Source organism: Hetaerina americana, unplaced genomic scaffold, assembly GCF_022747635.1.
Source record: "Hetaerina americana unplaced genomic scaffold, ioHetAmer1.1.p SCAF_10, whole genome shotgun sequence".
NCBI lineage: Eukaryota > Metazoa > Arthropoda > Insecta > Odonata > Calopterygidae > Hetaerina > Hetaerina americana.
The window spans coordinates 21,529,126-21,544,612 of NW_027286070.1; the positions used below are offsets into that span (position 1 = coordinate 21,529,126).

The window sequence follows — 15,487 nt, forward strand, 5'->3', positions numbered from 1 at the left end:
GGTGGGGGCGACGCGACAGTAGCTCCATCTATCCGCCGCTATTTCCAGCCCTTCCTGCGTCCCTCCCCCGCTTCCCCTTTACTCGGCCTCTTCCCCCATTTCCTCAGTCCCCCCACCTTCCGTTCCCCTCCCTTCCCCTGGCATATCCCATCCCGTCTCCTCCACTCCCCCCCCTCACACACACCATTAAAACCTCTCCCTATCTCTAGCGTGTGCGAGCTCGTGTGTGAGTCTACTTGGCATCCGTGACCCACTCGGAGAATGCGGGTCACAGAAGAGCTTTCTCACACAAACGAACTGTGGGATATACGGAGAGAGGGGAGTGCTGGAGAGATGGGCGGCTCGAGGAAGGAACTCGTGGTCGGGGAGGGGGAGGCAGATTGGAGGAGGGGGCTGAGAGAGGGGCGCGCTTCCCTGAGTAGCGTGATCGGAGGTTGAGGCTCAGGAGCCCAGGGGTACTGAAGAGAGACGTGTGGGGAGGGTGGTCGGCGACCGAAGGTAATGGAGGAGAAAGGGGGAAAAGCTATCCATCCTATGGGACAAGTGGGAAGTAAGGGAAATGTGCGAAAGCACGACGCCCATCGGTAAAAAAAGCGTTTTCAAGGGTTAAGTGGCTTCCGCGAAATATAATGGCGGAGGACATGTTTGATGTAGGGGGCATTGCCTTTTGCTCACCTGAATTTAATCTCATTCAACATTTCTCTTGATTGGAACTCACACCCGTTGAATCGGGCCGATTATTTAATTTAAGGAAGTTAAGGGGGAATAGCTGATATCCGCCAACACCTTTAAGCGAAAAAAATAGCGAAGGCATATTAACATAATCTATGTAGAAGGGAATCCCGTTCACTGGTCGCAAGTAACTGAAACCAGATGACAGCATACAATGGATGGCGTACGATATTATTCCTGGCGATGAGGAAGCTGTTGAACTACCTCATGGCACCGCAGTCCAGATAGACCAACCCGTACGAATTAAACAGAAAAAACAACCAAAATTTTTTGAATCGTTGTTTCCTCGAACGATTCATAACTTAGGGTGGAAAATCTGCTTATTGTAGCAATGTGAGGGTAGGGAATTATATTATTTATGTCAACCATCCTTGTCTTCCTCGGTTTCATCCGTGTGCTAAAACCATGAAGTCTAGCACTAACGGCAATTTTATCATAAACTTGAACTAAATTTAAACTTCGAAACATGTTTAGTCCTGTCACTTTCCTAATCAAGCAAGGTTTTCTTGGATATTCTAGCTCGGATAGTCCGTCTCATCGCTAAGTGGATTGAGTTTCATCACAATTGCAGATTACACCTTTAAACCTCAATTGAGCCTTAGTTTGGTCTCGTCCACACCATAGGAAAGGCGCTCAAATTACGTACTCTATTACACCTACTCTGCTCGTTTAGATTAAGCCAAGGGTACATTTTTGCTATCCAAAGTACACACTTTTATATCCTTATTATCGTAATAACATGGATTCTGCATTCCCGCGGTTCATTTCGTAGTCAGAGTGGCCTGCTAACAATCTAGGAGGCCAAAATCAATGGTGGGAGTTATTCAATCTCTATGATTGCATGGTCCTTTTTAGATTGCGTTAAAAACTTGAAAGCTAGTTATTGTGCTCATTCATGGTAAAGTAATATGGATTTAATTTACACTCTTATTAATCGTGTTCCAGCTAATTATTTCCCTGATTTTATTTGAATTTATTAAGTCAAGTAAAATATACCCAAGCAACTAATTACTGAAACATTTAATTTATTACTTTCCAAGTGCGTTTTTTTTATCACGCATAATTAATTTTGTGCACAGGCGTATTATTGCATGCATGAATTATTGAAACACTAAGGTCAAGTTCCACCAATAGCGATAAGTGGTTGATATTCTTCTTCAGTTCTTCGGTCATCCTAATTTGACCATTGTTGGAGTGCCATCGGCACAAATTAACAGTTATAGAACGGTAATCAAACCATCCAATTGATGGCCTGTTAAGTGGTGCCCATTAACCCAAGAAATGATGATAATGGATGACTTTGAAGAATGATTATTAGTGATAGGTAATGAAAGGAATATTTGCTGATTTAGTGATTATTGGTCATGGAAAAGGTTTTGTGAAACCAGGCCTAACTCCCTACTAATCGACTCATCATTCAATCGAACTCAAATGATCATAGGTTCTTCTCACTATAAAGTGCGTAACTACTAATCTCAGAATCGGCCGGACAGGTCTGATAGGTTCGGTCCGGCCTTTTGGCTAACAAGAGGATTGGATTCCGATTCGATTTGAGCTTGGCTGTGAGTGTTGAGCTGTGTGGATATGGAATGTTTTGAGCTTGGTGAACGGTTACATAAAAACTAAAGCGTCGTGTCATTAGGCCTATTAATACTTATAATATTATTATGAGTATGATGCTTTTATTGATGAGTATTAATACTTAAAATATTATAATATATTATGCTAATATAACTATTGAGATTGAGAAGTGTTTGATTGGATATAGATTGATGATGAAGACATTGATAGAGGGAAGAACGTCAAGCAGGCGAGGCATAAGGCGTAAAGAGTTGGCCATATTGGACGTAATGAAGGGAAGTGGAATGTATACGGATTTGAATAAGGGTTTACTGCAGGTTAAGGTATCTGTGTCTTTTTAGGTAAAGCTTCGAAATTTAGCCTCATACAGTTTTTGTTCACCCAAAACTTTGTTAAACGTTCGAATACCATTTAATAAACGTTGACAACGTTTCTTAGAATACTAATAGGTGGCAAAATTTAGGATAGATTTTCTAGTCAAGGCTGATAAGAAATGAAACTAGGTTCAGTATATCATTTTATTAAAATACGATCACCCTGAAACGCTATATTAATTAATAAAATATGAAATATAACAAACTAGTAAATTCAGAACTCTGGTAAACAAATTGCGAAGTTTCAAGCGTGATAGAGTGGGCTTGAAACATAATGACAAAAAAAGATTTATTTGCCATTATTAATTTTTATCTAGTAGAAAAGTGACATTATTTGGTTATAAGGTCTGATAAATTTTTTCTGTAAACCATGAACTATCATCGTACCACTGAAATGTTCTTCGTGAAACAAGCTGCACTTATCTTTAATTTATTATTGTCTATAAATGGTTAAAGAATAACCCAAATCAACAAATTTAAAACTTGTTTTTTTTAAATAAATTAGTGCACTTAAATCGGTCTAATGTTCAAAATTAAACGGTAAATTAATCAAATTCAGCTTTATAAAATGAATAGTTCAAGGTTTTGGGTTACACATACACACTGAGAACTCAGTCCTGTCCTTCTTTTCCTTGAGAAAGGTGGCTTGGACCACCGTAAATTCGAAACCAAGAGAGCTTATTTTCTTTTTTTGTGTTTCTGAGTTTTTGTCTTTGTCGGCTAGTGCTAACTATACATATATATACATACATACATACACATATATATATATACATACATATATATATATATATATATATATATATACATACATATATATATATATATATATATATATATATATATATATATATATATATATATAGTTTAGTTTCATCTCCCTTAATACCCGTTCTATCTCATTGTCTAGTATGCCTGGATCTAAGCTATCTTCCTCTACGTCAGGTTCCTTTTCTATGTCTAACTTTGTTGGTTTAAGCTCTTTACCATACAGTTCTTCTATATATTCCTTCCATCTCTCTTGGATCTTGCCTGCGTCAATTATTGCCTTACCCGTCTTATCTCTAAGTGCAATCGTTGATCTCCCTTTCTTACTTCCCGATAAAGATTTAACTTTGCTAGTGTTAATAACTTCGGAGCTTTCACTTTTTGAGATGGTAGGGCACTTTTTGGGCTTATATGCAGACGGTACACGAAAAAAAGAACTCTACTTAAAAACAATTCACCCCGAAATTTTGGCAGACCTATGGGCACCACTGCTAGGACGTTACAACTCCAGGCTCATTCGCGGCTTTATTGAAGAGCAATCTACAGTATACACAGGTTTTTTTTCCTCTTCGAAGCTTATAACTAGTCCTTTTTCCCCTCTAAATGGTGAGGATGGCCTCAGACATCGCACACCTCCGACAAGGTCTCCTACTACTACTTCCAATGTTCCTTTACCCACAAGATTTCAATCACCTCATACTCGACTGAAAGCAAATGCAAAAACATTGAAATTGGGATCGAAATGGATACGCTAAACACGCTTTTCCTGTGACCGATGGCGTAAACTGCCATTGTAAGGAGTGGAAGGTAGGAAGCTAGCTCACGAGGCGTAGGTCTCTGCCGGACTCGTGAGATGGGCGTCGGCGAGACGTCTCTGCATCGGGCCGAAGGCAATAAGGAACTGTGAGAAATGGATGGTCTTATCGTGAGTGCGTGCGTGGGTGGGAACGATGAGATGGTGGAGGGAGATTGAGGAAGGGGAGCGAAGATGGGAGCGAGATGATGGCGAGAGGAGGATACATGGATGCGAAGGAAGGTAAATGAATTGAGAAAGGTACGGGAGAGGTGTTATTTCACATTAGTTGGGCCTAGTCAAAATACGCGAAAGACACGTGGGTCATAATGGAAGAAAGTGTCAATTAATGAAAAAAGTTAAAGCTCGAAGAAGCCACTAAAGACTTCGTATATGAAGAAAAAAAGGAGCGCATTTTAATTAAGCAAGAAAAACTAAAAATTGATTCTTTGAAAATGTATGGTATCTCACGCGATGGAAATCATTCAATCTCAAGTTATCTCAAGCTAACATATAGTAAATCGCAAGGCTAAAAGCAATACCATGTATGACAAAAATCCTGTTTTCATGTGGTTTTCTTTTTTAAACAGTTGATAAAACATAAGACCCCACAATGACAAAACAGCTTGAGTAATGCCTCATAAAAATTGTTATGTATCATGGATGTAATTTAGTTGTGTTCCGCAATTAAAGCGTTGGCCAATTCTTTAAAATGCAAAACTAAATTGCATAGGAATATTCGCACATAAATTATGGAATAAAAATTCAATTCCAGACGTAAAATATACCTGTATTATATTTTAAGGTGATTACGAGTGATTGAGCTGGAATCTGAATGAATCCTTTGCCAATGAACCTACTCAACGATTTCTTTAGTAAGCTCTCTACGCGGAATGGGTTGATTCCTTGTTTTTTGGCTAATTGTTGCAATGAATGTAAATATTGTACCGTTTCTCTAGACTATTGACCTCTTACAACAACGTAAATATGTATTAATAATTTATAATCGATTCTAAAAATGATGCTAATAATAATATAGTCCAGTATCTCCTTTGGATAGATTTCACTTAAAGCATCACAATTGTAACCAGCTTTCCTATTGATCACGCTTTCAAATTGAAACTCCAGCGAAAAGTCACTTAATCGAATAACAGTACATTAAGAATCAAAGCAACCACAGAGGTCGAGAGATAAAACATCATTGGATGTTTTATGTCTCGATAAAATATACATGATTAACATTGTTCTAAGCACCAAAGTACTAACAAATCTAGAGAGGGTTTTCTTAATGATTTACTTTAATTATTAGAAACAGATGGAGATTTTAATACAGTGGACCAAAATACGGATACATGTTTTAAACAGTATGATTTAATAGTAACTTGGACTCGGCAAGTATACACATACGGATAGATAAAAAATCACTGTAGCACATGAAGAAGGGACCTTCAGACCTCATGTAGGGTTTTTGTATTTTAGCACAAATTTAAACAGTTTACATAAAATTTAAATTGAAATAAACTGTCATTTCTTGAAATCATGCACTTTAATTTTTTCCATAGCAATGCAGTTTCGAAGGATTTTCCATTTTTTTCTAAATCCAAGTGCCATTAAACTGTTTCTCTCTCGATATTTTTATTAATCGATTGATGTAATATATTCTATGCCTATTCCAGAAAACTGTGTGCGTTGAATATTACCAATCCCATAAATGAACAAACATATAACCATCAATGACAAAATATAGGGACAAGCACAATACATCTGCATAACACTTCGCCAGCTGCAACGGGGGTATCAAACGGGGCGAAGGTGAAAATAAAGTAGTTTAAAGGATAACTGTGCTCTTATGTGTCGCTAAATACATTGTTAAGAGGCAGCAGAGCGTGCGAGTAGTAAAAATTCAATACGTAAGTAGAGAGCTTTTTTGCTCACGCAGGGAATTTGCAACTGCCTTCAAGGAGCACGCCTTTCAATCATCGTGACATGAAGCACAAAATCACTCGCGAGAAAACTTTGAATGAAGAGAAACGGAATAAAATAAAACATCCTCTGAAAATCGAATTTAGGACCGATTCCTGAGAACTTTGCATAGGAAACGATAGTGTGAACTTCTCCGACGCAACGCAACAAATTTGCAATTGAGAATGGCCCGGAACGGTGGGCGAGCATGGAGCAAATCCGCCCGACTGAGGCAGCATCCGCGGTCGCAACAAAGCAAGTGGAGGGAAGAGGTGGGTGAAGAGGGCTAGGTGGGGTGGAATCGGGGGAATTAAGAGAGAGAGAGGATCGCTTCGAATACTTTGCGTGTGTGGGTGGCGTGAGGAGAGTGAGTCTTAAACACCACTGGCACCCACTCGTCTCGCCGGCCACCCAGTCTCTCTCCCTCACACCCAGTCATCCCCACCCCTCCCTTTATGCCATTTACCCAACCTCTCAGTCCCCCCTCTCTACCCTTCCCTCTTCCCCCTCGACCAACAAGAAGATCCAGTCCGCATGGTCCATTCATAGGAGGCGTGAGAGAGAGAGAGAAGGTGGGAGAGGGAAGAAGGGGAGGAGGACGTCGGAGGAGGGGTGGGAAATGAAAAGAGGAGGGAGAGACGACGGGAGGTGAAAGGAGAGGAAGTGAGAGGTTCTGCGGACGGCGGGAGGAGAAGATTCATCTTTTCTTTTATTTTTACCTTACAAACCTATCGCTGTCTCTCTCTCGGCTTCTACAACCTACCCATACCCCACTGGCAGTGTCGACCCCCCTCTCTACTTTGCACCCCTTCGCCATACTCCTTACCCCTCCCCTTCCCCTTCGCACTACGTCCTCCGCCGACTCCATCGCCACCCACCCCACCCATCCGCCTTCCTCCCCACACCCCTCTGGAGGATCCAAGCCGAAAGGAACTCCTGGCAACAAGCCAGCTCACGCAAGAGATCCACTACCACTGAGAGAGTGGTCTTTTTCCCACCCCACAGGCCTCCCCTCCCGACCACTCTCCAGACCTCCCTTCTCCCTCCCCTCCCTCTAATTCTGCCCCACCCCACACCATCACCGACTCCCGTCCCCCTTCCCCGACCTCTCCCTTCCCCATCTCTATTTCACGGCCCTCTCGTCCATTGAGTCTCTTGGCTTACCAATCTCCTCACTCACTGCTTCTTGAGCGGCAGACGCTTGCAGTGTGGAGGGAGAGTGGCAGATCTTAAACTACAACCGACGGCGAACCACCTCTCTCTTTTACTCTCTAAGCAGTCCCCCCTCGGCAGCGTCCCACGAGGATCTTCCCTCCGCCCCCTCCCAACCCCGCAAATATTGTAGTATTCGTTTGGAACCCGCCGACTGCGCACTTGCCCCACGCTAGTGGGCACCCAATCCGCGACAATTTTATCTTGGCGCTGCCAGCATTGTTAAGTGGCCGGTTGACATTTTTATCCAACCAAACGGAAGAAAACGCACGAAACCCTGAGCACTTTTCAGTTTTTCTTCTGACTGGCGGACGGACAGACTTAATTTTCGCCTCTGCAAGAGATCTACAGTGACGTTCAAAGGAGGTGAGTGCAGAAGTGAGGAGGACTTTCGATTCCTTGCGGCGCTAGCATCGCCTACTGCTGTCTACATAAAGACGCAACGCCGGCTTCGTTGGTAGCGGATGGGCTGGTGGTTTTTGGCAAATTACACCCATACCGAGGAGGTGGATCGAGGAAAACGAAGGTCTGGCACCCATACTTCAGTTGAAGTCTCTCGGTTTTGGCGGTCGAACGTACGGTTTAGTTTCGCCGGGAAATGAAGACTTGGTCCCTTTTTTCTTGACGCTTTGTTGTGTTTGGAGCGTGCTTAGTTTTTCCCCCTAAATACCGCTGAATATTCTACAACCCACGAGGAAAATCTAATTGAGACCAATATCATCCTCAACCCAGTGATAGCGGTTCTCCACACGAAGTTCAAGAACAACCCGTGGGCGGCAAAAAAGAAGAAGAGGTAGGTGAATTCGCATACTATGTCTAGCGCTCATAAATAAATACCTGACTGCTTAAGCGTAAAACGATTATTGCCTTTTCGACTCGAAATATGTCGTATATTATTTATTTTCGTTAACGCTTGAAGTAGGGGATTGTTTGGAGTACATATAACTAAGTTACCCAGTGGTAATAGGTTTTGTTACACTGTTTCCCCAAAATATTCTTTAAAGGTAATACGATACCCAAATGTACCCGCAATCCATTAAAAACCTCGCCGTTGAAGCTACGGGGAAATACGCGGGAAATGGAACGGCAATCATTTGACCAATTTCCAACGATCAAGACGAAAGGGTATTCAGGATTTAACTGGATTTCAAATATAAATCTTGTCAATTCAAGGTTGCATGTTTTGATGAATGATATTTTTCAACATTCAGCAAGTTATTTGTTACCATTATCCATATTTAAAACTTCGGTATTCGGCCAAATTTAGTTTTCTTCATTCAGTTATTTTATTTCAAAAACAACATAATAACACAGACATTAGAAATTATCAACTTTGCATATCGTGAAAACCTGAGAGATGTGAAGAAAAAGCGGTTATTTTTCCTGCTTTTAAAGATGTATTTCTTCTAAATATCAAAGCCGTAATTTCAATAAAATTGTTATGTAAATGGAAACAAAAAGTACATTCTAAATATGTTATTGTATAGAACTTTAATTTGGAGTATTTTCAGAATATTTTTTGATCATCTAATACCGTAATTTTAACTATTTAAATCTTCAAGTTGTATATCACTTTATGCTTAAATGCGTGAGGCTAGAAGAAAGTATTGAAAATAAACTTCAAAAAAAGCTGAAACTAGTTAGCTTCCGTTTACCCGTCGATAAAGATTTTACAATGAAGTGAATTCGCCATTGAGAAAAAATCCACTCCGCGAAGTCCGTTCCTTCTGCTGCTTTGCTAGACCGAATCATTTGAAATTCACGGGTATGTATTCGTAACACAGTGACGGTTCGTTTGACTCATTTTGCTGAGAAGTAATATCACTCTTCTCCCTACACCGAATGGTCACGGGTAGACTGATCTCGTTTTGGAGAGGTACTCCTTTCAGCTCTGTCTCTTTTTTTTCGGGCACGCGGTGGGCTTAGGAACCGCAACGGATTGTAGTCGGCCGCGCGTGGCAGAGGTGCACATTTGCACCGATTATTTATTGTTTCCCTTTGTTGGTTGGCCTACTTGCCAATTACTCCGGAAAGAGCCGGAGGACGTCCGTTCGCTTGAAGAAAGGGAGTTGCGCGGAGATTTCAACGGCCGACGCAGATAAGACGGGGAGACCCCTCGTAGATTCCATTCCGTTCATCATCATCTCCATCTCTGTAATCATCTCAGTAGTCTTAACACTAATTATGAAATGTTATCACTTGCTAAAATTAAAAAAAAAATGAAAATGAACACAAAACGAGCAATACAACCGTTCGTAAAATTGATGCTTAGAGTCCACGTACCATGGATGTAATCAAGGAAAACACTTTCTCATGAACCAGAAAATAAATGTGCCTACTTTTGCAAGGAAAAAAGACTTAGAAAATGCCATCACTGAATTACCAAAGGCTTAGAACAGGTTTTCGTGAGCTGAGCTAATTTATTACACGAAAATGAACTTAAGACTCCTCGGTAGAGAGTGACCACAAGCAGTTTATGAAAGAAAAAATTAATTTTTATAAAAATACAATACTTTAACAGTTTTTTTGAATTTTTAAACTATTTATTTATTCTAATATAATTATTTCATAAAAAAATTCCATTTCCTATAAAATTAAAAGAAGTGTCTTCTTTCTAGCTGCCATCATTGATTGAAGTGCAAATTTAAATATCTTATTTTGGTCCGCATATCAAATCAGCTAAGAGCCCGATGACTTTCGTTATGTTTATCAGAATGGAACGGAAAACCAACATGCCTTACCGGTAAAAAAAAAGCAACTTAACTCATAGGAAATGGGTCAGACTCACAACTCATTCCCTGTAAATGTATTTAGTGAGCTGATACTCTCGTTAATACGATCGGGAAGGAGATGTTTCCACTAATGAATGTATAAATTAATTGATATCCTCACTTCCACAAATTTAGAGTCAATAGATTTCCCCTAACTTGTTTCAAGGTCGAATGAATAATAGCTAATGTGCCGTTGAAATTCTTGCCTTCGAACGGGATGACGAAAGCTAACTGTTGTTGTGCCATTTAATTGGAGCTAGAGAGCACTGGCCACACCATTATGCGAATTTTATTCTGCTTAAGATTTTCAAAATCATTAAATCATATGTTTGAAACTTGAGGTTTTTATTATTGAAACCGCATTTATTCCTACAATTTTCTCCAATGTTAACGGCACAACAGTAACCAGTCATATACTTAAAGCAGTTAATATGCTGACAAATACCTACCAAAATTAGAAAATAATTTCACTATTAAACTGTATGCACTCACTTTTCATAGGTGGCAATACAAATTTTGAGATTTCACCACCTTTCACTTTAATTTACTAAGTTATACTGGTTTTAGAAACTAAAAACGATGCTTCTGAAATGTTTTCGTTATTCAAATCGCGATAATATAGGAAAAAATATTTTCTTCTCTATGAATATAATTTCTCAAGACTTCTCGATGAAATATATTTTATGTCAAGGAACCTCATTTAATTTTACGCCGGCAGCCTTCTATCGTGCTGAACCTTGAATTCTAGAAATGTTTTCATTTGATATTTTGGTATGCATCGGTGTCAATGAATATAAAAATTGAATATCTTGCTACGTAAATTAGCTAAGAGAACTGTAGTTATAGATTCAATTTGAATAGCTTTAGAAATTACTAAACGAAGGAGCACAAGAATCTCACTGAACAATTACCGAATAAGGTTTACTTTGGATATAAAGCTGTAAAAGGTTTTTTCATACATATATGAGATTATGATGCTGACGTAATAAAACATTTACCCCTTATATAACAGGAGATAATGTTGGCGACTGCATAAGAGATAAATGCGAATCACATAAAATCAATGGGAAGGTGTGATTATAAATTGAAAAACAAATTGTATGTAAAATCGGGCGCATTAATCGATCTGAATATATTTTTGTATTCCATAGACAGTGCTTCATTTTTTAATCTTTTAAACTTAATACTTGTAATTATATTTAAACAGTATTGTGCATAACTGGTGCCTTTTAACCAAAATAGTCAAACTAGAGCATATTTGCTGATCATGCTAAATTGCAGTTATTTTCTCTCTTATATTAGATTTTAGGAGTTTTTATCGGGAAACTGAGAACACCACACTATTGATGTGTACATATTTTTTATCTTAAAAAAAGACGAATATATTTCAATAAAGCCAAGATCTCTTAAACAATTTTCTCCAACATTTTTTGGAAACCTAATGTGAGCCGTAAAAAAGTGCTTTGAAAATAAAGGTAAATACTTTGCTGTTTTCTTATATTATCAAAATAATGCTCGGAAAAAAATCATCGTCCACTGATATCATCAGCGATTTTAGAAGGTAATAATGATGGAGTTAGTTCATCATATCTGAGAGCATTTGAAATATGTTATTAATTTCAATTGCGGACAGGTTAGCGCGTCCATGTTAAATTCAAACCCATGAAAATTTCATTCATGTCATTACACACTTAAAAGTCAAAGAAACTGAGTTGCATATCTGGAATCATTTATACTTCCAAATGTCGTTCAATACATAGAAATCACTCTCAATATGATAATTTTAATTAAATGTAATAGCTATAATAAGAATTATTTGGCTCTAGAGCTATTTCATTGGAATTTAACACAGCTGTGAATGTCATAATTTTCCAGATGCATCTCTTGTTCTGCTGAAGATATAAGATTTTCCAACATAATGTTAAGTAAACTAGTATGTTTCATCTTTAGAACAAACTAATTTTACAATTATAATTTATTCAGGGTCATACTCTTCTACGTCAATTTTATTCTTTACAGCCAGGTGGTAGAACCAAAAGTCTGACCTAAACCATAAAGATTTTCCATTGGTGAACCAAATGTAGCTTAAGTATAGACTTAATATATAATTTTAAATATCGCTGGACTCATGTTACTTGACTAATGTCAACAGTAAGAGTTAAAATTAAAAAAAAATTGACTTAAAAGAATCATATATTTTATCTAGTTTTCGCAATAGTTCAGCGGGAAATGGGTTTTTGATAACTACACAAATGCAGCAATATGATGATCTATGACATGAAAAACGACCTATCAGTTACAGGTGAAAAGGTATCTTCTACCATGAACTCGAAGAAAATAAATTAAACAGAATTAGTTGGAATAGATCCGATAGCAGTTCTGCATATTTTGGTGTATTACCCATTAGCAGTTTTCCGCTAATAAAATTTAATGACGACTAGTTTCTATGTATTTTATTATTTAAAGAGCGCTTTACATCGACGATGGTACGGAAAATACAGTGAAATGCAAAGAGAGCGATTTTTTCGTTATTATTGAGCATGCCACCACATCATACTTGCTGCCGTGTCACATCACCAGCGTTTGAATTCAATATCAATCACTTATTAAGAAGTAGTAGTAACTTTGATTAGTAACTGTAATATACTTTGGGGACCGCTAAAATTGACTGAAGAGGGCTCTGGGAAATTTACAGACATGCATTAAAAAAGGAAACGTGAATAAGGTGAAATCATGTTCATGAGTTTAATTTTGTTAGTTAGAGTTAGTTTTAAAAGCAATGCCATATATAAATTTAATAAATGAATTATGTAGGTTAGCGATAATATTAGTATCAATAATCAATAATCTAATAATTGATCATATTCCTCTTTATAGCTTCATAAATTCCATAGAAGGTTTTTATTTAGAAGAATGAGGACTATATATATTACATTTGGAAAAAACAAAATCGCATTGCGTTATAAAAATCCCAAGCAACAATTATTTTTTTACAGGAGTAGTGTGGTTTTTTTAAGTCCAGAGATTATGTCCATAGTTTGGAGGGACAGCTGACTTGGCCATTTTGTTTTAAAGAGCCTAAGGCCATCGAGAAGGAAGACCGTAACAACACAATACGCGCGTGACCCGAATTAAAACGGCTATGCATTTATTTTTTCCCGAGTTGAAAGAGCGGAGTGGACGGGAGGGGGAGGAGGGGTAAACTGAACCCCTTTTGAAATAATAATGTGGATGTCGCGACCAAAATGACCTCCCTCGAAGGAAAGGTCATCAACCTTCTTCCGCAAGGGGCCGCTCTTTTGGTTGACGAACAACCGCCGATCCACCTGGTGCCTCAAGGTGGCAAAGAAGATTCTTATGTGATGCGGGCAAACCAACGGTTTTTATTCTGTTTGGCCAAGTGACGGGCGGAATTCCCTAAGTCTGCGCGCCGACTCGGCCGGCGGATGGAGATGACACACGGGGGCACAGACACGAGGGCAACGCGAGCGCATTTCGCGGATGGGCTCTCACTGTCTGCAGAGCTCAATTCGCGTGGAGAGCGACGCGAAAGTGAAAACTTCGGTCGACAGACGAATATTTGAACACGTGAACGGCGAAGGAACGAAAAATAAATAAATAAATGGTGCTGGTGCGCCCATTTTTTCGTCCGCACGGGTGATTAGGCGGTTTTTTAAAATCATCACTTGTAGGCACGACGAGGAGGAAAACCGATAGCCACAAATGGATCCACAGTTGGTTTGGACGTCATTTTTTTTCAAAATTTCAATATGCTTAGGAAAATTGAACGATGTGCTTAAAAGTATTTTTTTGCGAGTGAACGGAATTATATCATAAGTAATACGTAGTAGCAAGAATATTAAAAGAAGAATTACGTTAGATGACTAGGCTTTTATAAAAAGTAGGAAGTTGATGATGGTCGCCATATAAAGATTTATAGAAATAACTAGAAAAAATGTATTCCGTAGATTTAGATTGCTCGGAAACTTGGTCGCAAGGCAAATTAATAATCGTAGATTGAAGGATTTTGAGGTGTGGGTGCGGAGAAGAATGGAAAAAATAAAAAGAGCATAAAGGACAATTACGAAGTTCACGAAGGCTTAGTATGGTAAGAGGAAGGTTGCTGGGAGAAATTCGAAAACCTTTGGGTTGGTAACTGTGGTTGTTGGTGGTTACAACAGAATATTAGACCAAACGAAATATCTGAGGGAAATGAACGCCCATATCGATCGATTCAAATACTCAATCTTCTCTAGCATCATTCACGATCAGAACAAAACCAAATAAATTCCCTAGAATTTACGGCACATAACAGATCTAGTTGACACCGATTTATCTAATCACCACCTCATAAAAGGAATTCGAAATTTCCCAAATCTAAATACTTATAGCAGTGTCCTAACGTACCTTGTCTCATGTCAACTTGGCGTCTTACAGGAAATAAAGTAGACTTATGGAAATTAGTAACAGCTATTTCCTGTCTAAGAAACTTAGCGAAAATTCTGATTTCATGGCCAAGAACTGTCCGGACAAATGTTAAAAGTTTTGAAACGATGAAATTGGTAACAAATTCAATTATAATTTAAATTGAAGGATATTAATATTCAAAGTACGTTTATTATCATAAATTACAACAAGTGAAATGCATAATGCAAGTGTATGAATGTCTATAATGACGGTAGGAAGTCTATTGACTAGAAATGCATGTATACCATTATATAGAAAATGATTTCCAAATACTCCGTCGTGGAAGACGAGGAATAGTGTTTAAGTAAGCGTCAATAAATTATAAAAGACATGATGAAAGCAACTATCTAAATATTCCATTTAACATTATTGTGAATCAAATCCTCCAATTTGTGGGATTGCTTGGCAATTGATACTTATGATTGATTTTTTAAGCATTAAATATTAATCTTTAGTGTTATTTCTGGTGATATTCGCTAATTATAATGCAGGTCTCAAATATATGAAATTATAAATCCTTGTAATTTCTCATTTATTCAGTAAGTACTTTCAATAGATTTGAATGAACGCAGAGTACCAAATATTTGATTCTGAATTACCAAGTTTAAGCCGTCCACATCTTTGTCCTAAGCCGCCAAAATTGCTAGCTTACTGAACCATTTGTGATTTTTGTGGTTATCAATGATGATCGGGACACTTTGTTGATAAGCTCATCTTTCAATGAAACGATATCGCAAAAATTCCGAGGAAATGTAATCAATCCACTTGATTCGTCGACAGGATCACGGCCATTACCGGTAATCAACAATTGCTTGGAGAAATCTTCA

General features: G+C 38.4%; 1 protein-coding gene across 1 annotated transcript in view; it reads left to right on the forward strand.

Annotated features, from left to right (window-relative positions):
- The first annotated feature begins 7,412 nt into the window (after positions 1 to 7,412).
- Positions 7,413 to 15,487, forward strand: part of LOC139700011 (proteoglycan 4) — a 152,999-nt gene continuing 144,924 nt past the window's right edge. Inside the window, exon 1 of the mRNA XM_071598441.1 lies at positions 7,413 to 8,215. The gene's annotated coding sequence lies outside the window, so the exon portion shown is untranslated. The remainder of the gene's footprint in view (positions 8,216 to 15,487) is intronic.